At 39.0% G+C, this 25,898-nt stretch overlaps 1 protein-coding gene across 3 annotated transcripts in view; it reads left to right on the forward strand.

Moving 5' to 3' along the window:
• Positions 1–25,898, forward strand: part of il1rapl2 (interleukin 1 receptor accessory protein-like 2) — a 425,357-nt gene that overhangs the window by 247,860 nt on the left and 151,599 nt on the right. The gene's annotated exons all lie outside the window — the stretch shown is intronic.

The raw sequence follows: 25,898 nt of genomic DNA on the forward strand, positions 1-25,898 counted from the left end.
CAGTGCACTTACTGGAAATAGATCACTTTTTAAACTCATAGATTTTAGGACGCTTCTGTTTGATCCTTGTATTCCCAGAATTCCTTGATTTTATGGTCAAACCATCAAAACTGACTTCTGGAACCAGACATTACCACCAAGATATTCTATTTTATCAAGTTAGCCAGAACATTTTCATTGAAGTTAAAGAAAAGTTAAACTAAAAAAAAAAAAAAAAGCAATTCTAAACCAAAGTTTCCAGCTAAATTTGAATCTTTGCATTTAATTAATGAATTTGATGGAAAAAGCCGTTGCAATAAATCAGCATTAGTCTTATTAAACCATTAAAAACGGCCCCAGGGTTAGCCAAGGAGATAAACATCAGCACATCTTTCTCTCCTCCTCTGGAGAGTCCATTCAAACAATGAGCTTTAATTAAATTGAACTCATTTAAAAAAATGACTCTTTCTCGCTTTCTTCCCTGTCGCTCTGTCTGCTTGAAGACGAATAAATAGACTTTTAATCTTCCCTTTAAAAAAGAATCAATGGCAAGATTAACTAACTTGTAACCTCCCTGCACGGTGAAACAAATTGTGAAGCTATTCTCTCTCAAGGTGAGGGAGAGTGATGCTAACGTAATGATGCGTTGCAACATTTATCAATCTGAAAATAATCACCACAGAAGCACGTGCCTAGTGGAATAATTCATAAGTAGCTTTTCAAAGCTAGCTTTTTACTAATGGACGGTGCCAAACTCATTTAGCGGCACACCTGGTAAAGACGGGTTAAAAATAGATTAGTCTTTTATTAGAGTTATTTTTTGTGAAGAAGAAAAAAAAATAGAAAAACAAATCTTTAATTTGAATGCATTTAATTATTCGGTGGAGTTGTTTTAAACATCATTAACTAGAATTTATCATGATAAATGATAAGCGATGCGATAAAGTGTTTGAGAAATCCTTCAATCTCCCACGGCAACCACTCAGGGTTAAGCGAGGACTTCCTGAAGGCGGAGTTTCAGACAGAGCAGGAGCTTCTTAAAGAGACAGACGCCACATTTTAAGTTATGAAGTTACAAAGTCAAATTTCTCTTATGTAATATTTGATACGTACAGCAACATAAGTTACTTGTTTTTGCTATGAAATGGCACTATGTGACAGGAAAACACAATACTGCCCCTTTAAATCTGAAGCCTGGCTTAGTATAACTGCTAGCATAGCTATAGGCTACATTTTACATGAACTTAAAAACGTGTGAGTGATTAGCCCCACAGTAGGATCCTAAATCACATCAAAACCTTTCATTTTCAGGAAAATAAACCAACTAATTTTTCAAATTAGTTCTAATATAATCACCAATCAAGTTGTTTGCTAATTGTTGAATGCACAGCCTCGTCCAGAAGGCCAAGAATAGCTTGATGTTTGCGTGGTTGTGAAAGATGCAGAGCATTTCGCCAACCTGAGCAGGCTGACTGCAATACCTGAAGAAACCCAGCAGGTGAATTTCAGCAAAACTGAGAATATTCCATTGCCAAACCATTGTGCAATACATTTCTCTGCCCCCCCTCTCGGTGGATATAGCGTAGCTATTGGGGCCGACGCGTTCCGAGCCGCGTGTGTGTCTGCGGGGCTTTAGTGGTGTAAGCCTGGTTTCGAGCCTGTCAGTGTCTCTATAGCCTCTAATCCATGTGTGGAGTGAAGGGTGACCATCTCTTTCTTGCGTTTTCTCTGTCCAACTCAGTCTCTCTGCCTCTACCTAAGCCTCTTTTCACCCCAATTTAACACCAATCGTCCTTCTCACAATGCTGCCCGTGGCCGCAACACCACCTCCAGCAAAGTCTGCCACACACACCACAACCTGTCACTCCTCCCGGCCTCACTCCGCTCCACACTGATCTGGAATGTTTCGTCTCTCAATAATGCCTACCTCTCCATCACGACCTGCTCAGTTCTCCCTCTGTCAGTCGTTTTGGGGCTTTCTTTGTGCCTAAATGCGTAAAATGCTATCTGAGCTACTAAAGAAGGAGCTGGAAGAGGAATGACTAATGGTGCATTCACACCAGCTCCGTTTGGTCCATTTTAATTAAACTCTAGTCCGTTTGCCTTGAAAGTCCGGTCTGTGTGGGGAGGTTTGAATGTCTGGTTGAAATTATTATGAACTGGATTTCATGTTAGTCAGCATCTGGCAGGGTTTCTCCTCAGATATGAACACGGATGGGTGCTTTACATTCTTTAACTTTGTGAAATACTAGAAATATTAAGCCAAGAATTGTACATAATTTTACACAATTTTTACTATTGTGTATTTATCGCATCGTTTTGCATTTATCATGATAAATTGTCATGGTAAGCTTTTGATTTATTGTCATAAGCTCCAAGCAATGCCTTAAAGCCCTAAAATATTGTTATTGTGATTTTTTTTACTAGCTTTTCTCCACTGTTTGTACCATAAAGGTGTACCAACAAATATCAATACATTTGGAAACATGACTAAATGCAATGAATGTGTGCACTTTGTTGATGAAAATCACACTTATTTATGTAACTGGTGTCCAGAAAAAGGACACACACAAAAACATAACGACTGGGAATGTTTTTCAAGAACTGATTTGCCATGCAGTCACACCCATACTGCTCTTTAAAAAGAAAAAAGAAAAAAAAGAGCAATAAACAGCTCTTATCGTTATAATAGTAGTGAAATATTATGACAATCATATTTAATATGAATTGTGAGAGTCTATTTTAAGGCCTGTTGTGACGTTTGGCACACGGGCAGAGCAGCAGTAGGTTTGTGACGTCACCGTCCAGTAAGAATATTCAAGACGAGCCATAAGTAAATATGTGAAGGTTTCAGGAAGTTACAAATAATAAAAAGTGAAAGACCCATCTAAGAAATGCATAAAGAGCTGTGTGTTCATGTTCCAAACTTCCTCCATGCGTGCAGAGAGAAGGAAATGATGCCGGCTGCCTCCCACTCAGCGTGGCCCCGGCCCCTGGCAGATCCCCGCGCTGACACCCGGGCCCTCAGGGGACAGCAGAGTCTGACTGGAGGAGCTGGGGCCAGCCACTCCTGTGTGCTTAAAGTCTACAGAGACATATCTTTTCTTCACAATTGAAAATGGTTTGCAAACAATAACAAGCATTCGGTGTCTGCTGCTGTAGGAGGAAGGGAGGATGCAGGAGTACTGTCCCATTTTCAGGTCATAATTGACTTATTTTTGTACAAGCAGGAGGAAGTAGGCGGTTCAGGAGGTCATAATACAGGTCACTTAGTTTAAATGTGCATTGTAATTAATGTTTTTAAATTTATTAAACCATTTTATCCAAACCTAGAGTTTTTTTTATTTTTATTTTAATGCACTGTGTGTATATAACCCGTATGATATTAATTCTATATCCATCTATCGATAATTACTTTGGGACAGTGTCTGGCCTAAAGTCACATTAGCCTGAAGCACAGAGATTTATTCCCTATGATTAGATATGAAAACACACCTTGTCACCGACCATGGGATGTCCACAGATCCTTAAAAAAAAATCAAACTCTTACATTTATTTATCTAAAATACATTTTTTAATGAATGTTCTACATTCATTACATTGTGGTTAATATGGTAACCACAAGTCTTTTCCGTCAGGCAAATCTGAGTCACCCCCAGAGATCTACTGTGTTCTGTGACTAAGGTTGAGACTGCCGGTAATTAGCTTTTAAAATACACTAGCTAGCTACCAGGTACACCAGCCAGCTTGCTACTAGCTACACTGGCTAGCTACCTATAAGCTACTCTAGATAGGTACCTACTGGCTCCACTAGTTAGCTGCTAGGTACACTAGCTAATTACCTAAAGTTACCTAGCTAGTAGCTAGGCAGGTAGTTTCTTTAAGTGTTTCTTGGGTTAAACTATTTATTGCTAGTTGGCCTAATTGCATTTGTCTTTGCCACTGGCTCATTTCTGTTGCCAATCCATAAGATGCTAGGCACATTCTGTTCAATACAAACTTGTCAGTATGGGGGGTAAGCTTGCCAATAGCCAAAAAACTGTCCCCAAATCCTTAACCGTTTTGCTTCCCTGGCACGGCTAAAGCTCACAAAACAACGACAGCTGCCACTACTATTACTAGCACTGGTCTGAAAGCAGCATTTGGTGCGACACAAACTCTGAAGCCTGAGGTTCTGTGGATTTTAAACCTAATGATTATGCACCACTCTTACCTATTTTAGAATATTAGCTACTGGAAAAAGTTGTTACTATGGATGGAAATACAGCTGAGAAGGACAGGAAAATGAACACAGAGAAAGACACATTTATTTTGTACATTTCAGTTGTAATAGTTCAAGTTTGAGTTGGTGAAGCCTGCAGGAATCCTGAAGTTGTTATGATTATGAGTGCCATGTGGAAACAAATCTGTTTAATTATAAATCACTTTTTAAAAACTATCTTCCCGAAGCCACTGAGACACCATGGAAAATGATGTCAGTGTGTAAAAAAAAAAAAAAAAAAAACTTGATCAAAACGGGTGTTTTCCTTATTCTGCACCAATCAGTTCAAAGCAAACTGCTGTAAAAAGATCAAATTAAACCTTGTTTAATAGTGGCCATGTTGGATGATGTATTGATCTGTTGAATCAGATGACAGAAATGTCCGCAGGTCAACGGTAATCCTCCTGAGACGTCTGACCACTTCAGCCACCGGGAGACAGGAAGGAAGTGAGAGATGATTGGACAGTAATTGGCCGAGAAATGGCGAGAACAGACGGATTAATACGTTTTGTGTGAGAAATTAATGCCACTGCATCTTTAAATGCTGTGGGAATAGATTGACTGAGAAACGCTGTGCTGATGGTCACACACTGGGCAGATGTTGGCTTCTTTGGCCTGCTAGACAAATAATGAGCGCGGTGGATGTGGCATCCGGTTGTGTGCGTGTGTGTGTGTGTGTGCGTGTGTATGTGTGTGTGTGCCCTCTAATTGGCTCCTGTAACTGACTTTCCTGCAGTGACTGGAGCTGGCTGCGGGGACACATTTGTCTGCAGATATGCGCGCACAATTACTGATGGATCTGCAATTAATGATGGGAATAATGTCAGCACAGGGCCGGAGTCGGTGGGAGAAAATTGGAAGACGACTGACTTAGAAAAACAACAAGGGGAGACGAGTATTCTTTACTCCAAAATGTCATTCAATAAGGAAACATACGGATGTAATTACTTAATAACGTGGCTTGTTGTACCTAATGCCTACATTTGTTGTTGGCCACGTAACATTTATAAATATATTTCTTTCTTTTTTTTTTTTAACCAAAGTTCAGATGTGTTGCCAATTACAACAGAACCCGTCTTAAAGCGGTCAACTCCATGAGTCACCCAAACAGGAGATTTTTGATTCACTTTTTTACAAACTGTAAGCTCCAATGTCATTAACGTGGAGCTACCGACATGTTGCATATTGTTGTTTACATCCGGACATTTTTCCTTATGCGCACAACGCTGGAGGGCAAACAGACGATTCTTTAACTTGCCATCTGTAGCCCCACTAGAAAGCAATTTCTTTAAATAAATGGAGCCAGGAGGTGGAGGTGTTATTAATGTAGTGCAGTGCGCCACAGCAAAGGGAAAAATAACGCAGAAAACCCATTGAAGAACAACTCAAAACCACTGGTTACTCTTTTTTTCTTGCTTTTTGTGTCGGCTACTCTACATACAGACCCGTTGCCATAGCAACTGACAACACCACCACCAGTGTATTTGGATTCAACACCAAAACAAAGAAAACACTCAAATATTTCCGACACAGAACAAAACATTCAGTTCGTTCCAGTAACATGTTTTCAGGCTTGACGTTTATTTTGCGATTATTAATAAGTGATCGTCTGAACAGCCCTGCGACAGACTGGTGACCTGTCCAGGGTGTACCCCGCCTCTCGCCCGGGACGCAGCTGGAGATAGGCACCAGCAACCCTCCCGACCCCATAGGGACAAAGAGTGTTCAGAAAATGGATGGATGGATCGTCTGAACAGTAGCATTGGATGATTAGCTAACTTAAACACCTGCTGTTAATGATGATCTGTCAGAGAGTTGGTGTGTGTGTAGGTCGCCCTTTATTTAACTAAACCAAAACACACCGCAGCACATCTACATGTTAATTTGCTAAAGTCAAGCTAGCATACGTGACCTACATCCCCCTCCTCTGCTATATATAAATACAGTGATCCCTCATTTTTTAAAGGGGTTACGATCCAAAAAGAATCCGCGATAAGCGAAATCCGCGAAGAAGGAACCTTATTTTTTTTTTTACAATTATTATACATGAAATACTTCATAATACATTTAAAACAAAGAACAAAACCTTTTTTACAGGCCCAAGCATTTTTGACGAGGCATTTGTCACTAAATGCCTCGTCACTAATTAGATGACGAAGCATTTGGCTACCTTAAGAGAGTCATAGTTTCCTGACGTTGTTACCTAGTTGTCGTAGTGTTGACAAGTGTCTGTATCACAGCTACGTTTCAGGTTTAAAGCGTTACGTTAACAACTTGACGGCAGTCGTCGTCGGCTTGCAGGGATCTTGTGTGCGTGACGTCACGCTGCGACGTGTTTGTAGTGTTGAATCGTTTCCTCTAAGCTTTTATTCAGTGACTTCTGTTTTTAATCGGTTGTCTGGTATTTTTAGAAATTGAATATTTTTGCTCTACTAGTGTTCCTGGATGAATTGTGACTGTAAGTGATCCACAGAGATCTTTTATTTTGGGCAAAGAGTGCGAAGAACCGACACTCAGCACACTCCGCTGAGTTATTCACTCGGTCTAAGCCTGCTGACTAAGAGGATTCTCGGCAGACTTGTGCTTTCCATCAGTCTTTGTTTATGGTTAAATCGGGGTGCTAACTAAGCAGTGGTCGGGTTAAAGTACCAGGCATCACCTCTATGTATATTTCATGCAGATGCAGGAGGCAGGAAGCGTGTAAGTAGATGAAGTTTCTCCTTCCTACTTCCACCTCTGAAGGATTTGCAATCTTTTGCTCTTATTTAAGGACGACTGCAGGAAATAAGATGTGATAATAAGCTCCAAATGTGGTACTATACCTTTAGTGTAGGTGTTTGTATGGCGTGTGTGTGTGTGTGTGTACAGTTTTATTGATTAAAAGGAGATAGGTGAGTTCCGGACGTACAAGGTTGCCGTCAGCTCCCAGCTTTTCACAGAACTCAAAGGATTTTCTTGTTATGAGCCAATTAAAGAGTGTGAAGAGGGAATGCTTTTATTTTTCCTTTTATTTATTTATATATTTATTTATTCTCCTGGTTTGCACACTTCTTCACCTGTTTATTACCTCATGCTTTGTATTGCTTTCTTTAATTGAATCATACTTTTCTTGCCTTTCTTTGCGTTCAGTCCTTTCACCCTCTGCATTTCTGCTTTTCTTTCTCTTGTTCTGATCTCTTGTACGATCTTGTCTCTCCGTTTCCTCCCTCCATCTCTGTGTTTTTAGATTAATTTTATCTTCTCCGAGTTACGCCGTGGCCACAGAAGTGTCTGTGATAGTAATCTCTGCTGCCTTGATCATATCTTGGTTTGCCATTGCCGAGCCATGAGATGGTTTATTTCTAATTTTTTTGTATTTATTTATTTTTTTTAAGGGAAGATATATTCCAAAAGTGAGCGTGTCTTGATTTCATTGCTGATCTAACTAGGCAACTTGGGGATTAACGGGGCCCTTTCAACCGAAACCAGCTCCAGGGCTCTTTGTTTCGAAAAATTCACAAAAAGTGAAAGTGGGGGTTTTCGTTTCGAGATACGTTGCAGCTGCAACACGAAAGCTCCTCCAGACATCGCCCCCTTTTTAAAGAAAGATAAAAGACTGCAGTACTGTGTAAAAAACTAAAATAAAGTGGATAAGGTCAGAATCTGGCTTAGCAAAAATAAATCACATGGTAATAGTCTTACTATAAATAATCCATTTACTGTCTTCACGCCCTTCATTGTTCCTAAAATGTTTAGTTTGTGGATTTCTGTAGAAAAGATCCACCTATTACTGAAGAAACATAAAAAGTTTAATAAACTGGATGTGCATAAAGTGCTATAAAATATGAGATTATGAGTTGTTAGATATAATAAATCCCTTTAGTGTAAATTTGTCAAGCTGTTTGCTGTTTTAAAATGGTCCATTTTTGTATTTAAGATATGTACACATATACATATATAACTTTTTATTTTTCACTTGTAAAGTGTCCAAAAACTCAAAATAAGAATTTGATGTATTATCATTGTTGTTGTTATGAAATTTGGACTTTTCTGCTTAAAAAAAGATACTGACCGCACATGAAGTGTGTAAAAGCAAAAATGTTTTCAGGTTTCCTGTTCACAAAGAACAAGGCAATGAGTGAAAAATTAAGAAAACATATTTAATAAAATGAACATTTTATAGAAATATATACATCTCAAAGTGGCCGTTTACTGATTTTGAGTTAAAAATTGAAGTTTTCTTTAAAAAATTGGTCTGAATCAGATTTTTCTAACACTAAACTATTAAACTATTATACCGACTTGTTGAATTATCATTAATTAATCAAATTTAGGAATTTCAAATATTTTAAATTATAATTAGGGGGCTTCTGACTGAAAACTATTACTGTAGCAACACTTAACTTGGGCCATTATGAAAGAACATTTAGGCAAAATAAAATAAATAAATACATGAATAAATAAATAATCAGCTCTGTCATGAAAGGAAGGTGATGACATGTCAGTTCCATGACATGCTAACAGCTCAGTGTTTGGGAATCAGAGATGATATTCCACAGTAACACATCCTGGATGTCACAATTAGCTGTTAGCAAGCTCTGCTAATCCATCTCACTTGCTTTTGCTGCTCCTTTTTACATCTGTCTGACTGCGACACACTGTTTTTTTTACATTTCTGTTTACCATAAACAATGCTAAAATGAGCTAAACAGGAGTCTGTAGCTGCAGCTTTTCTCCACATGTTCGCCCTAAACTGATTAATCTGCATTTGATAGATAACAGTTGGAACCAGCTCCCCCCAGTCCACCTGCTCTGCAGGAGGGAGGAAATGAGGCGCTGCCAAAGTACAAGACTTTTAATAAAGTCAACTTAGATTTTGACCCCAGATTTGCCTGCTGCCTGATTCCTACCCACTAACAAACACACACACACGCACACACATCATGCATCCTCGCCTCACAATGGGATTTCCCGCCTCGTGATTTCAGCACACGCTGCCGTCCGCCAGGGAGGAGGTGTCAGTCAAGATGGATGTATGAGTCGGACCCGGGTCCCACACGGGACGCCAGTTCTTCTACATGCAACGTGCGTGTGCAGAACTCGTCCCGTGGGCCGCGCCACAGGGTTTGGCTCCGTTCAGCTCGGCTACATCCTCTCTGCTATTGAACCGGTTAGGGCTCCTCCCTCTGTCACAGAAATACTGAAACGCACGTATCCTGTCCGAGTTGAACGTCTCTATTTCTCTGCTGAGCAGCTCTAAAATAACCCCGAAATACTTCTGAGCCTAAAGACGCCTGCTTGGTGAAAACTTGGCGCCGGAGTTAAAGGGGTATTTTTATGTAATTTCCAGACACAACATGCTATTTTGTAGCACAATCAAGTAACTATGTTACCTCCAGTTGCTTATAAAATGCTGTATATATCAAACAGAGCTTAAGAGAAATTCAACGTTCTAATTTAACACTTTGAAATTTGGCCTCTGTCTTTTTAAAAACCCCTGCTCTTTCTGGAACTGTGCTTTCAGGAAGTCATCACCCTTTAGTAACGTTTTTACTGTGAGAAGTAGCTCCTATAATCAGCTCAGCAGCTGCACAGTTCCAGCAGGTGTTTGCTAATTGCTGCTGGCTAGTCTGAAGGAGCTGTGTGGAGGGAGGGCTGCTCTGTGAGGCAAAAGCTTGGAATCTTGGAAACTACAACTGCGAGGAGAAAATTTGTCTTGAAAGGCAGCGCTAGGTTTGTTCAGGGGTTTTGCACCATGGAGATTAAAGGATTTCTTAAACATGCATGAAAGAATCAAAGCAACACTCCAGGTATGTTTTTGATGAGGGAATAACGTTATAACATAATGTAAAGCTCATAAAAGTCAAGCGTTATCTTCTGCTAAGTAGCATGTAGGTAGTGGTTGCTAATGTTTATTATTAGTGCTTTCAGTTACCGGTGCTCACCACTGACAGTTAACACTTTAAGCTCTCATGTTTTGATCTGAGTTGACCTGCGGCTGTTATTCTCCTCACATTGGAAACAAATTCTCATGACGTTTCCCCGCATCCAGCAGGAAGTAGAATTTGCCGGAAATCCCCCGGAGTCCTCCCTGATTTTCACCGCAGATTCTGTTCTTCTTCCTCTGCTGATCTAATCTTCCTCATTTATAAATATTTCAAAACACACTGGCTGCGCGCGTCCAGAACGATTCGACAGATTCCGTCTCCAACCGCCAGCCACACACACACACACACACACACGCACACGCACACGCACACACGTGCGTGCGCCAGCGTCCTCTCTCGTGAAGTTTTCCATACGTGCGCCTGGTGACACCATCCCGCCCCACGCATGCACTACTTTTACACTTCCAGCCCCCTCATGAATGCGCACACATGCATTGGGCCTAAACCTTGATGACTGGGTCTTTTCTTATCTGATTGGAAGTGCAGCGTTGGCAACTTTCCCTCCGTCCTTCAGAACTAGAGAGAGCTTCTCGCTCACTCTCTCGTTCTCTCAGTACATCTCTTCAGCTTCACGACTCTCTTACTGCTGCATTTTTTTTTCTTCGTCGCTGACAATTACTTTCTCCCCCCCGCCCCCATTTCTACTTGCCTGGCGAAGTAGAAGTAACAGAGTTCCATTCAAAGTATTTCTCTTATACAGGAGCTGGAGGCTTGTCGGGAGAAACTCATGAGTTTGTTCGTTGACGTGCCGCGGTGCATGAACACGATGGATCCGGCATGAAGTCTCACAACGGGAAAAGTCGAAGACGAAAGTGGGTTAAAGTTCGTGCCATGCTCCAGAGACTCTAGTTAACCTTTTGTTGCTGCTGGTGTAATTGGACTCTAGACAAAACGCTGGATAAAGACAAAATATGGATTTAATTTAAGAATGAGGCAGAAGTTGAATTCTTTGAGTCGTTTTTTTTGTGCTTACCATTTAGACAACTTAGGTTGTTGGCAATCTGGTAAATGCAAAGTCTGTGTTCAGACGATCTCTTGATAATCGCAAAATAAACATCAAGGCAGAAAACATCAAACTGTTGCGAACTGGATGCTGTTCTTTTTGTGGGAAATGTTCGTGTGGTTTTTGGTGTTGAATCCTGACACACTAGTGGAGCTGTTGTCAGTCTGTTGCTATGGCAACGGGTCTGTGCGAGTGTAGCGTAAAGCCGACAGAGAACAAGAAAAAAAGGATACGAGTTGCTTCGAGTTATTCTTCAACAGTTTTTCTGCGTTATTTTTGCATCGCACTTCATTGGAGCTGCACCTCCAGGCTTCATTTAGTTGACAGAATTGTTCCGCAGCTACAGATGGCAATTAAAAGAATCTTCCTTTTTGCCCTCCAGAGTTGTTCGCACGCATGAAGTTCCTGGTCGTAAAAAATAACATGCAGCATTATGTATATAAAACTGAGATGGTTTCAGAATACGTTTTTTTTTTCCCACTTCATTTCACAGTAACAAGTTTTCAGCTTCTGAGCTGCAGGATTCTGATTGAACCTCTGTCTCATTTGGAGAGAGAAATGGAGTTCAAGAGGATTATTTATAAAGGGTCTCACCATCAGCAATGTAGTGACTAAAAGCATCATTGTAGCATTAAATGAAAAGAACTGTTTTTTGGGGTTTTTTTCCTAGCTGGATGTATTATTTTAGTACCTATCAGTCAGTTTATATAAACCTGGCAAAACAAGTAAAGAAAGTTGTGCTTGTTTAGTTTGGGGAGTTTTTAATGCGTTCATCCACCATATTGGACTCGTGAGTTTTCCATACAGAAATTGCAACTTTTTACTTACAGCTAAGAAATAATGAACATAGCATAAATGTTCTCACCTTCTGTGCTAAAGAAAGCTAAAGCAGTACAGTAGGAGCTGCTTCTCAGAGAAACGCTGGTAAAAACGTTGTTTAAGGGTTAATAGAGGAGCCATGTTGTGATAACTTCCTGAAGGCGGAGTTTCAGAAAGAGCTGCAGCTTCTTAAAGAGTCAGAGGCCCAATTTTAAGGCGTTGAATTACAAAGTAAAATTTCCTTCAAGTCATATTTTATATATATATATATATATATATATATATATATATATATATATATATATATATATATATATATATATATATATATATATATAATTTTTAAAACAACTAAAGTTAAAATTGTTATTTGACTAAAGCTATAAACTGGCACTATGTGCTTGGAAAACACAACCCTGCTCCTTTTGGTGAGTTGCACATTGTGAGAACTTATTTAAAACTGCTTTCTTTTCTTTTTTGGGGGGGAATGTTTGGGAGTATAAATGTCCTTGGACAACTTGCAACTTTTCACAGCTCACCAATAAGACAAGCTGTCTCTCTTGCTCCTTATCACTCTTCTCTCCTCTTGCTTACTCTGTCTTTCCTCCCGTCACTCTTTTCTGTCTTCTCGTCTGTCTATCTGCGGAAACACCCCTGTCCATCATCTCCGCTTTCCTCCCACTTTGCTTGAATAGTCATACAGCCCCTCCATCTTAATTTGCTCCCCTCCTCAGTTTTTTGTTTATTTTTTATTTTTTTATTATTATTATTTCCCTCCATCTTGTGTTTTCTCGCCTCATCCTGACACTGGACACTGTGTGACACTTTTCTGTCCAGTAATCGGCAGTGTGTTGGGCGCGCAATCGTGATTCACTGGGCCATTATAACAAGGCTATTTCTGACCAGTGTGACGCGCAGTAATGTAAGCCTCCTCTGCTGTCTGGTCACTCTGTGTGTTTGGTAGATTGACAGCCTTAAACAGCCGAGCTAGAAGGTGTGCAACGCCACTGGATGAACTCAAAGTAATTGGAGGTTTTAATGCGTTTTGGGGCCTCAGGATAATTGTGACATGAACCAGAGGTATTTTTTTTTTCTGTCTCTCTGGATAACCTGTCAGTTATATCACGGGAACATTTACAGAGTTTCCCAACCTTCTCTCTCGCTCGAGAATCGCCTTACCTTCTGTCGGCTGGAGGTGTAAGGGAGTACGTCGCCACGGATCTTCCCGTGTGAAACACATACTTGGATTTGGACGATTTTCTTTTTTTTAATCCAGTCTGAGTAACTGTACCTCGGAAAATGAGGGAGTGTGAATCAGAATTGGCCTGAACCACTAAGCTGTTTCTATTTCAACGACAGCAGGTCTGTCAGGTATTTTGGTCCCAAGTCACTCAGTGAAATCTGGTTGTGGTGATGGACTTAACATTCAGAGCCACATAAAGACGGCTACAAAGTCAGCCTTCTATCACCTGAAGAAAACTTCCATGGTTAAAGGACTAATGTCCCAACAGGATTTAAAGAAACTCATTCGTGCATTTATCTTTAGTCACAGTGATTACTGCAACAGTAGCTGCATTTCTATCGACCATATAATTGGACAACTTGACATTTCAAAAATACATTTTCTCATTGGAAAGACGTCGACTCTCGTTTTCAAATAGAATGTTTTGGCGCTAGCATAAGGTGGTTTTTCGGCCGTATCAAAATCTGTTTGTTTCACAAAATTGCAACGGAAACACTTTTTTTGCATCACATGACTGTCGCAATAAACAACCAGATGTTGCCACTGGTGCAAAGTACTGAGAAGAAGATGACAGGAGGCAGTGGGAGGATGATTTTTGATTTTGACTGGTTTCCAAAAGACATGGCTGTTTTGTGTCAATTACAGCCATATACTGACACAAAACTCAAGCAAACTGTGTCTGCATCAGAAGAAGCCAGTGGGGGAGTCAGAGATATCTGCATTCGGGGTTGCCAGGTTGGAACCATTATTCACTCATGGGTTGCCACCAATGTTAGGTGGCAGACAAACTTCAGAGCATAATATTTTCCAACAACTGCATTCATGTTTTGAATGTATTTATTAATAAATTTGTGGTACCCAAGCATATTTCACTGCTGCCCCCAACTGTTTTGGAGGGGAACTGCAGTGCTGACTTTGGCTCCGCCCCTGGGCAAAGCAAAAATAAATCATGCTTCTCCTGTATTATGTTTAGCTATTTTCAAACAGGGAAGATTGAAAAATTGTCTTTGCAAACTAATAGTTTTCTGTGGATGTTTATTTGAGGAGGAGAACATTTATCGGTAAAAGGGAAAACGTTGATGCTGCTCTGTTGGTTTCTGTGGATCACGGACTGATCTGCAAGTGTTCTGCGATTTGATTCAGGACCATGTTATTCACAAGACGGAGGCTGTTAATTCTGCTTGCCTTCTTTTGATTTGCAAAATACTTGCGCAGAATTAGATGCTTGCCCGGGGCAATGTTGATGCTCCAGCAACTCTTATTTTGGCCCCTGCCGCCAACTCAGCAGGGGATTTGATTGTTTTTAACTTGTCAGTGACAAGGTGATGATCCTGTCAATGTTTGGTTAAAGTAACACAGACGTTCTCATCAACCCAGAGCTCTTCAGATCTTCACGGTCAGGCCCGCGAGCAGTTTTTTATTTTTAATTTAAATTTTTTTTGGCAGGCGCCCCGACCACAATTCAAAAATTCTCAGTTCAATAAATTAGGCCAAAACTGCAACTTTCAAATCAAAAATGCTCTTACAAAATTTTTGGATCTGCCACAGAGTGATCATCTTTTCCGAGTTTTCTGGCTTCCTTTCGTTGTCATGGTAACCAGGACCACTTCTACTCATACTTGTACTCTAAAGTGCAGCCAAATCTGCTTCTAATTGCTTGTACTAGAACTTGGCTACATGCAGCAAGATTTTTATTTTTTTTCAAATGGAGACTGACCTAGATCCCGTTTTCAATGCTGAGAACAGACAAAATATTTTTGCAGTTTTCTTCAGGCGAGTCTGAAATATTAAGCAATCTGAAGGCTTTTCATTTAACAAGAAAAAAAAAACATTTGAAGTTTTAGAGCTACACAAAAAACAAATTAATCTAATTATTTGTTTAATTAAAGTAGTTCATGATTACTTTATTGTTGAGTTTTTTTAAAGGTGATATTTTTCTGGCCTGCGAGTTCTTTTGAGCTGACAAGACAAAAAGTTTGGACATTTCTGCTCTGATGTGTTCATAAATCACGGAGTTAGACAATGTGCTATACAAATAAAATTTGATTGATTAATTGATTGATTGACTTTGTTTTTGCGTTTGTAAACCTATTCACAAACACAATGGAACAGATGGGAACATTTTTCCTCTCCCACCCACAAAAGCGGTTTACGTCGGCAAATTACGGCATGGCGGCACCTGCATTGGTTCCCAAAATGGCCGCAGCAAAAGTTGCGATAAAAATGCCAGTCAGTTGGTTGTTCAACAACAAATGAATCATCGTCACAATGCAATACTTTTTGAATTCTGTACCGAAAAATGAACCAAAGTAAGACAAAACTAAAACTATTCTATAACTCATAAATACTAAAACAAAAAGTAAACAATATTTAAGTAGTAAAAACTAGAAAACACACTCTAAAAATGAACTAAAACCAACTCAATTAGACAAACAAAAAAATCAAACTAAACTACAATGAGAAACACAAAGGTATTAAAACGGAACATTAAGGTTAATGAGGTTAAAGATGTGTCCATAACTCCACGTGTGCAAACGGCCTGACTGACTTGAGAGAGGCCTGATGAAACGTTTCAAAGGATAATAAAAGCTGGGAGAGAGAGAGAGAGATGAAGAGGAGGAGTGGATGTGGCAGCAGAGAGAGAGGTGACTGTAACTTATTGTGATGAGTGTAAACTGGTCTGAGCATCCTCTGGGATTCTGGAGTAATTAGGCCACTACTTCCTGTTCACAGAGGAGGAGGAGCAGGAGGAAGAGGAGGAGAAGGAAAAGGTGCAGACGAGCACATGGAGCCGCAGTTAAGATCCAGAAACTCAAACATGAACAATGAGAAAAGAGATCACTTACTGCTGCTTTAAAGTTGATTTGTAGTTTTTAAAAGTCAACATGGAAGATTTTTTTAAATTTTTTAATTTTTATGACAAGCATATTCTGTTTTGTAAAATTGTGTTTTGCCTCGTTTTTTGGGGGGCTCAGTTGTGAGTAGAGTCGTTGTCCTGTGAAACCTGAACGTTGTGGGTTTGATCCCAGCTTCCACATGTAGGTCGTTCCCTGAGCAAGGCACCGCTCCAATTCCTCAGCTTGGATGAATGTGTTGGTGTTTGAGAGTGTGACTGGCTAAGTGCTTCTGCCTGGCTTTAGAAAAAAATAATAGAAAAAAATTAACTGTTAACAAATTGATTCAATTTTAAGTTAAATCTTTTACACATTCACATGTTTCCAATCCTTTTGGTGTCTTTAAACTATGAATTCTCAATCAATTTAAAGCAGAGATGTGCACAGATGGAGTTCACATGTTCACATCCAGCAGGTAATTTGACTTAATCATGAAGACTTTTTCCATCCTGTGTTTAAATATTGTTGCTTTGATCTTAGAGCAACAATAAAGTTACCAGATTATTAACTGAGATGAACTCTAAACAATGTCAAATGCTCAATTCACATAACCAGATTTCCTTCTATCAATAGCCTGTAGAAAATTACCTTAAGTCTACAGTTATCAAAGCCTTTTTGAAGCATCTTGTGGAAGACGGCTCCGTTTTAATATCCAGAAGCCATAGAAACGGATGAAAAAACAGCAAGAGTATAAAATGTTTTGGTTTTATGGGGACAAAACTGAAGTAGGAAGTGACTGCATGGCATTGTTGGAGTTCAAAACAGAAGCGGAGGTAAATTACCCAGGAGATCAAAACCTGCGATAGAATCAAGTCATAAAGGTTTTGTTTTTGGTGATTTAAGTTTTCTATCTTAATGTCTTTATTTAGCTGTTGTAAGTGAAGGTTTGGACTTGATCCAATGACAAGACTTAAACAAGTCATCTTTCTTTCATAAAAGAAAAATTCTCTCTTTAATCTGTTTTCTGATTAAAGTAACCGTAAAATAAAGATTAATAGGTAAATCTTGGTGGGGGGTGAAAGGAGTTTATTTCAATCGCATTCAGCACCCAGGCCATTGGTAATACAGTACTTTATGTATTATTTCACTGTGACCAGAAAATAATCCTTTATTTTCAATTCAGTTAAATTCAACAACAAGTCATGACTTTAAAAAAATATATATAGTTAGCTTATTTCTGAAAATATATTAGTCATGTTCATATTTTTAGCAATACTTTTCTAGGCTTGTGTACACATTTATTTTCTTGTTTTAAACCTTTTTTTGTTTCAATACTTAATTCAATTATTTAAATCATGACTAACTGAAGATTTTTTAAATTTGTTAGGCTGTTTCTGGAAACATGTAGAGCAGAATAAATTGCCAAATGAACAGGAAATTACATGATTTTAACTGCTTTCGAAAACACGGCAGATATTCATGGTTAGCAAAAGAAAAACTGAATTAGTCATATTTCTAACAATATTTCTTTAAGTATTTTAATATTCGACTACCCTTAAGGTTTCTTGGCGTCTTATCACCGCTCTGCCTTCCTCGCCGAACTCTTATAATTGAATCACTTGTCATTTTAATTGCGTCAAGTGTTTGTGTGCACAAACGAGCGGGTTAGCTAGCAAACGGTTTGCGAAAGATGTTGTGACACCATGAGAGCTATTTATAGAGCAAGGCGAAGATTTATTTATTTATTTATTTTTATCTAACCGTGGGATAAATTGACCGAGCGGAACGTGAGGAGGAGACGAGCAGAAAACAGAATTTATCACCGGTGAGAGTTTAGCGCTCATAATTTGGCAATCGATTAACTGATGTGAAAAGTTAAATTAGCTGACTCTAGTGGTTCATATATTATATCCAACTGATCCGCAGACAACAAGAAAGCTACTGCTGGAATGAGACCTGAAAATAAAGAGGCACCTCTGTGTTTCTTTGGATTTTTTGTTTTTTTTAACTCCCCCAAGATTTATTAGCTTACAGAGCCATGACTGCACCACCGCGTCACTGTAGTGGACGTGTAATTTCCCATTTGAAGAAAATAAAAAGAATTATTGTTGTCATTTTGATGAACTGTAGTTATTTTTTTAGACAGTTTGTGTGGGGTAAAAAAAAATCTTTTTGTGAATATCAAAAAATCGTCTCATAATCTCGAGAAAACCCCATCTGAACGAGGCGCAGCAGCACAGCAGGTACACAGCTGTTCTCAGTCCCCATTATATCTATTATGTATAATTAATCTGAAAATAGCTTCTTATTTTTGAGCAATTTGTGCTTTTAGAAAAGTCAGACTCTTACATTCAGGGAAATGTAATGGAGAGGAGAGTCTGGAAACTAATGTCTCTCTATTTTTTTATTTTTAAATTCTTTTATACTTTGAAACTTGATGGGGCAGAAAACTGTAAACAGCCGCTGGTAATTACAACGAATTCCATGTAAAACTTTAGATACCTCATTTTTACCTGTGAAGGAGCAGAATATAAATAGACTGTCAGCAGTGTGTTTGTGTATTAGGAGGAACCGGGGGCGTAGCAGCGGGTTGTCAAGGTGACCGGACGTCGGTAAGGTTGCCAGGTTAGGGGGCACGCTTTCCCCTTCCAGTAAGCCCAGACATCAGAGGGATTGGCAGAGTAATCCCAGTCCTGGCAGAGGTCTGCCAGGTTTTGGTTGTTTCTAGGTATCCATGGTGTGTGTGCATACCTGTTCCTGTCTACATAGCTTCACTTATGTAGCAGCTTTCGTTGGCATTTAACGTGAATCCTAACCTTTAGAGAACAACATTTCAGAGTGCGTAGTCAGGATTTCTGCAGCGGTGCTACTTGCAAACATTGTAGGTCAGACTGAAAAACACAATGTTGTTGTTTTCAGTTTTCTCTCCAAACTGTGGGAGGAAATGGTTTTCAAAAATTACGCACCTGAATCAGTGCTATGGAACCATTTAACAAAACAATACCACCAAAGAAGAAAACGAGGAGAGGTTACTGATCTTAAAGGGGCAGTATTATGTCAAATCAACCTTTTTGAGCTTTACATCATGTTATAAAGTTATTCCCTTATCAAAAACATGCCTGGGGTGTTGTTTTGACTCTTTAATGCATTTTTGGGAAATCCTTTAATTTCCCGTGGCAACCATTGAGCTGTGCAAAAAAAACGCCTCTGATCTAGCCCCGCCTTCAAAACGCATCTTCATCTCACAACAGTTAACAAACATGTTGGTAAAAACGTTAAAGGGTTAATAGAGGAGCCATGTTGTGATGACTTTCTGAAGGCGGAGTTTCTGAAAGAGCAGTAGCTTCTTAAAGAGACAGGGGCCCAATTTCAAGGTGTTAAATTATACAGTAAAATTTTTTTTAATCATATTTGATATATGTAACATTTTTTTAAATAACAACTGAAGTTGACATAGTTACTTGATTCTGTTAATGGCGCTGTGTGGCTGGAGAACAGATAAAACTGCCCCTTTAAAGTCACATGCTTACAATAATCGTTGTGGTTTCAAGAACTCTTAACATTTTATGTAACTAAAATGTTAAGAGTACAAATGAAACCAGGCTACACTTCACTTTAACCTTCCATGTCTTATTAATCCTCTACTTAGCGTTGGTCTGCCACATATGATGTATCAATAAAATCCACTGTTTGTTGTTGAGATGCAGCGAAATCTGAAAAAGTTTGTGCACGTTTCGCTTTACTTCTGCAAAGCCCTGCATCATCACACACCAAAAACAATTCAACTTGCATCCCTTTGCACATTTATCCAAATAAATACACAAAACCCAGAAAATACCCTTTTTACAGATTGCTGCTTCGCATAGTCTTCCCTATCTGGTAAGTTAGACTATACTTTTAGGAATTTGCTGGCCTTCCCTTTAGGGTTTGACTGAATGTGCTTTGAGCAGTATCGACAGCTGACAAGTGCTGTAAGTTTGCATCAAATTAAGACTTGATCAGAGCCTGTTTCTTCTGCTGTTCAGCACTTTTTTTTATTGTGGAACTGTGCAATTCCACTGCGGTTCATTTATAATATGCAGCAGAACCACGGTTAGGGAGGAAGAGGACGTGTGTGGAGACAGGTGAAGGTGGGATGAAAGAGATTATAGGAGACTGAAAGAAGAGCAGAGTGGTAGAGACGGGAGCAAAACCATTTCTGGTGAAACAATCTGCTGTACTCCGACGTTTTGGTTTTTGTTTTTTTATTTTTTCGTTTCTTTTGGGTCCTTTGTGTCTGACTGGTCTCTCTTCCTCAGTCAAATTCTACTTTATCTGCTTCCATTTTCGCTGATTCTTCAGATTATCTCTCTTGTCAGTAGAATGAATCTGTAGTCAAATCTGCGTTCACAGGATTTAAACTCTGTCGTCTTGTAACTGTTACTTTCAGCATGACACCGTGTCTAAGTTTCTGCGGTAATCAGTAATCTGATTGGGATTTCTTATATTTTGGTGTAGTTTTACATCAGAATCAGACTTTGTTGCCATACGGAAGCACAACATTAGTTTCAGCATAGCCCATCCAATGAACACAAAAAGACAAAATCAAACTGCCCTGGATAGACAGGGGCCTGAGGCCACAGCAGCCATCATGGCCGCCCTGTTGTTAGAGAAGAAAATTCAAACAAAGCAGAAAAGAAAGGGGAGGTCTTAGGTTACTTCAATTTTGCTTAATTACCTCAGTCAAAAATGAAACAATTGTTTTTAATCTACAATTCTAATTCTGAAACTAGACAAAAAGATAACTATACCGTCTGCTGAAGGCTTGTAGAAAAAAACTAATCGGCTTCCTAATCATAAGGAAAGAAAAGGAATGACCCAGAGAGGAGAGTTCAACTTCCCTTATAGTTAGGAGGCTGAAACTCATTTCAAATCATGAGAAAGCATAAGATGTTTTTCTCACCGTCTGGAATCTACGGCGGCCCGAAAGGGACATTGAAGAAAAAAATAGAAAAATAAACTTTCTCGTGCGCAATATTCATTATCTCACACTAGAAAGTTTTTTGTCTTTCAATGTCCCTTCAGGGCATCCGTAGGAATCGTAGGCTTGGTTTAAATATGAGCAAGATGCTTCTTTCTCCTGCGTGTCATTAATGTGATCTGCTTTGTAAATCTAACACAGAAATGCAGCAAAAGAATAATAAAAAAAACTTTGATTAAAAAGGGACAATGTACAACTCAACATGAAAGTCACTATTTGATGTGCTGTAGCAGGTCATAGCATGAGCTAATCAGCATATGCAGTTCTTTGATGGGCTACAAGAATGCAATAATAAAAAGAGATCGACTTAATCACTGGCACACACACACACACCAATGCAGTTAATGTTTACATGTCTGAGCAGCATTTAGCTTTTTTAAAAAAAATTAGATTTGAAAACTCAGAGCTGCAGCTCAGAGTACCACTCTCCACAAATCCTTACTCTCTCAATCTACAGACAACTCCAGAAAGTTTCTTCTTTTCTTTTTCCTTCTTTTTTTTTTTGCACACTACTTCTTCACTCTGTATTTCTTTCAGTAGCAGTACATCTCTTTTCACTTCCTATAAAATGCAGTCGCACCTTTGCCTGCCTGTCTCTCCCCCCTCCCACCCTCCTCTCTGTAGGGCGCTGTCATTGAACAGGTGTGCTGCTACTTCTCTTTATTAATGACAGGCAGGAGGAAAGCAGAGGGGACTACGGCGCGTGGGTGTGTGCGTTACAGGCCGGAGAACTGACAAATGCAGGAGTGACTCTGCGGCACGCTCCATCGGCACGGTGACAAATGGATGGAGCAGGAGGGGTGTGTGTGTGTGCGTGTGCGTGTGTGTGCTTGTGTGTATATAAATATAAGACGAAGAAGCAATTTGACACAAAACAATGTTTTTTTTTTAGAGCTTTAAATATGTTCTCTTCCGGTTATGATACAATGTTCTGGAAGTCAAAATGAATGCTATTCATGTTGTGATTTTACTGGAAAGCTGTAAAAGTTTCAACTCTAGGTAGATATTTATTTAAATTCCGTATCTCAAAATATCAATTTCACTGTTTTTTTTTTTCTCTCAAAAAGACTGAATCACGGATCTCTCTGGGTTTTTTAAGATAACATTTTTAACTACCAGTTTTTTCCATTGTTTATGGACAGTACTTGTATGAAAGAAAAAACAGTTTGGGCATTTTGAAGAAAAAAAAAAACAGAACACACTATAGTGGTAGTGTGAGCAAATTAGAGCAAGCAATGATCTGGACTTAGGATAGAATATATAAATAGCCTCATCCTGCCTGGTCTGTAAGAATTGACCATGTTTTTGTTGCCAGTACATATTCTTGGGTCTCAAGGTTGAAAGTTTATTTGAAAGAGAAGAAAGGTTCATCATAAAGAAAGTTTTATTGTGTTTCAAACCAAGGTTATTTCTTATTTTGGGCACTAGAACATTTTTACTCTTCCTGTGTCGTCATCTGCATAAATTGTCACTGAAACGTTGAAACTCATGTATTAAGGAAGGTACAAGCCTTTTTTATTTACTTTCTATGTGACATTATTTTTAACAGTTTGAACAGCTGCTTTGTTCAAACATATTCTGCAGACATTTTGGCAGCTTACTGACTTTGTTGTGTTTTTGTTGTTGTTGTTGTTGTGATTATTCAGATATTTCTGATGACTCCTAATGTAAACAGCTAATCTTGTGACATTTGCTGCTCTTATTGGAGACTTTTGGAGACTCTGACTTGAAGGCATGGTTCCCTCTTGGTCTTCTCACTAGCTGCGTATCCATGACAAATGTGTCCACTAATGTCGATAAATCACAGTTTCGCAATTGCAGTGTTTCCATTAAATAAGAAACGGGATTAAAATCACCTGCAAATACTTTTGTTCGCACGATTAGTCATTAAAATAAAAACATGCTGCGCCATCTTCCTCCAACTACTTCCTGTCATCTGCTTCTTTGTGATCTGCGCCAGTGACAATATCCGGTTGTTGATGACGTGACTCGTCTGATGCGAAAAAACTGCGGTTTTGCAGAATATGCCAATTTTGATATGACCAAAAAAATAAAAAAAAATAAAAATAAATAAAAAAAAACTCATCCTAGTGCCAAAACGTTTTATCAAAAAACGGGAGTTTTTTTTAGTAAATTGACCTTGTTCACTTAAGCAAATTTCTTCTTGAAATCTCAAATTGGGCAGCTGTATGGTCAGTTGAATCATAGGCAATAAGGAGCAGTGGATTCTGCTGTATGTTTATCCCCACAGCACTTACAGCCAAGTCTGCATGCAGCAGATCAACCCAGCTGCATTCAGAGCGAATGTTCACCGCCTTCGGATTATTTCTGAAACACACACACACACACGCACACGCACACAAACACATTTTTTTTTGTTTGCCATAGGATCAAATCTAATTGAGTTGAGGCCAAAAACTATAGTATTAATTTCCTGCATGATTAAAAGGTGAATTAAAAGGTGAATTGCATGTTGTTTTATTTATTTATTTTAAAAATGGACTCCATATCCAAGTATAGTCTCAGTTTTATCTCGTTGCTCTTGTGTACCTTATTAACTAGATGTATTGTTGTTCCTCTAGTAAAGTTGATAAAAAACTGGTGAGCTATTAAACAGCCTATAAATATATTGTATGTTCTCCAATGGACTGTGTTTTTGAGCTAGAAAATAAAGAAGATTGATCTTCCTCTCCTTATTGAAATGAACGAAGTCACACCACCTTTTTCTGCTACTTTAAACACATTACATCTCATCATGATAAAGTCCCTGGGGACATTTCATTACCCCTGAGATAAAGCACCAGGGGACATCAACAAGCAATAAAAAAAATAAAAAACAGTCGTTATCTCCATAAACATAAAATACATCATCCCTCCTGTGCTTATGAACCGGCCAGCCCAGCCAGATTAGATTGGATTTTAATGATCAACAAGGGGGGAAAAAAGAGGGCTGCTGTTGCAGCAACACGGTGCGCTGATTAAGTCGAGAACAAATGTGGTGAAAATGGCGAAACGAATAAACACAAAGTAGAGAATGAGGATATCGACTTCATTTTGGTTCTGAGTTATTCATCTCGCAGTAATATTCTCGGTGTAGCTATGAATAACTATTAAGTGTGAGGGGAAATATTTATAAACTTTATCATTTTAATCAAAATTACAAATTTAGGGCCCCAACCAGAGGATTAGGAATTATTAGCCAAAGAACATGTAGTCTAATCTGACAGATTTGTGAATAATGTGAATGAAGTGTGGTATTACAGAACAATAGCAGTGAATTCAAACTGCAAGTGCTGCACATACATACAGAATAAACAAATTATCTCCACATTACAAGAATTTATTCACATAATAATTCAACTTCCTGTTAAAATACTTTAGTCAAGAAGCTCTTCATCCAGGCGAGTAACATTCAACTAAGGGGATGAGTAAAAATGGACTGACTAAAGGAAACTAATAAACTACCAGGAAAATGAACTAAAAAAGTTTAACCCAATAAACAACAACAACAACAACCAAAAAGCAATGCATTAACATCACAATTGGTTAAACAAGTATGTTTATGAACCAATGTTTAGTTCAAGGAGTTAGGATTGAGACCATATTATATATATATTGTTTTGGAACAACCAATTAAAGATAGGAGGCGGGTCTGAGCTCCCAATCACCCTCTTATTCCCTTTGCTAAACTACAGCTTCTTCCTGATAGGAGAGACTGTCGAGAATAAAGGGTTTTCCTGTAACTGTAATCGTTTCTTCACTATTAGCACGCTGAGCAGTGGGTACACAATGTTTATTGACAGCACCACGCCCCTCCTCCATACTCTGATTGGTTGCTTTTGGTTGGGAGTGGTGCATTTTTTCCAATAGCAATAGTAGCTCAGGAAAAAGATGAAGGGGATCAATCTTTTCACAACTTTCATATTATACTGTCAGGACATGTATAATATGATACATATACGAACAGATTCTTTATGAAAGTTGCATACTGCAGCTTTAATGTAATTTTTCTGTGTACAAAGGCTAGTTGCGTAGTTTAAAGGGAAACATTTACTTTCTCAAACACAAACATCCTCCATGTTTTGCCTGACTCATCAGTCACCACTACACTAACCTAATTTATTAGGGTAGTTATACCAAGGTACCACATGTAATTTGACAGTGACTTATTGAGGAGGCATCGCTCCAAACAGTATTTTCATAAACCCTCCATCTCCCCTTAACCTTTGGACCGCCGAACTTTGAGGAACAATGAGTCAGAATCATTAACTTCTTTAATATTTGTTTTCCTTTTACATCCATCTGCTAGTGTTTCACCCTCTTCTTTGTCACTTCATCCATTCAGATCTACCTCTCCAGTATTTATTATGGTAAATATGGAGGCCAATGTGTTCTGTTCTGGAGGAAAATAGGTCTCATTACTTTTCATTAAGCAATAGAAACACTGTTACATCTTCCACATTTTCTCTGGTTCCCACTCCTCCTCCTTTCCTCATGATCATTACCGGCTCATTTGTCCGCTTGCTGATGGGTCAAGAAATGGAAAAGGGAAGCTAGTGTACCTGATAAAAAGGCAACCACGTTTTTCAAGACACCTTTAAAATGTAATACACTCAGCTTCTTTCCTTATGACTTTCCTCGGGTGGTGTCAAGAGGCCTGTGGCAATCCTACAACTCAGCTGGAAACGGTGCTGAGCCCTGGCCTGCTCCGTGACCAATCAAATCACATTTTCTTCCTCTTTATGATAGCCACACTCTGTTCCAGGGCATTCTGAGTGTTTGGTTACAGAGGAGGAAAGTCCAAGGTGGTTA

The sequence above is a fragment of the Gambusia affinis genome, linkage group LG09 (genome assembly GCF_019740435.1).
Source record: "Gambusia affinis linkage group LG09, SWU_Gaff_1.0, whole genome shotgun sequence".
NCBI classification, from domain to species: Eukaryota; Metazoa; Chordata; class Actinopteri; order Cyprinodontiformes; family Poeciliidae; genus Gambusia; species Gambusia affinis.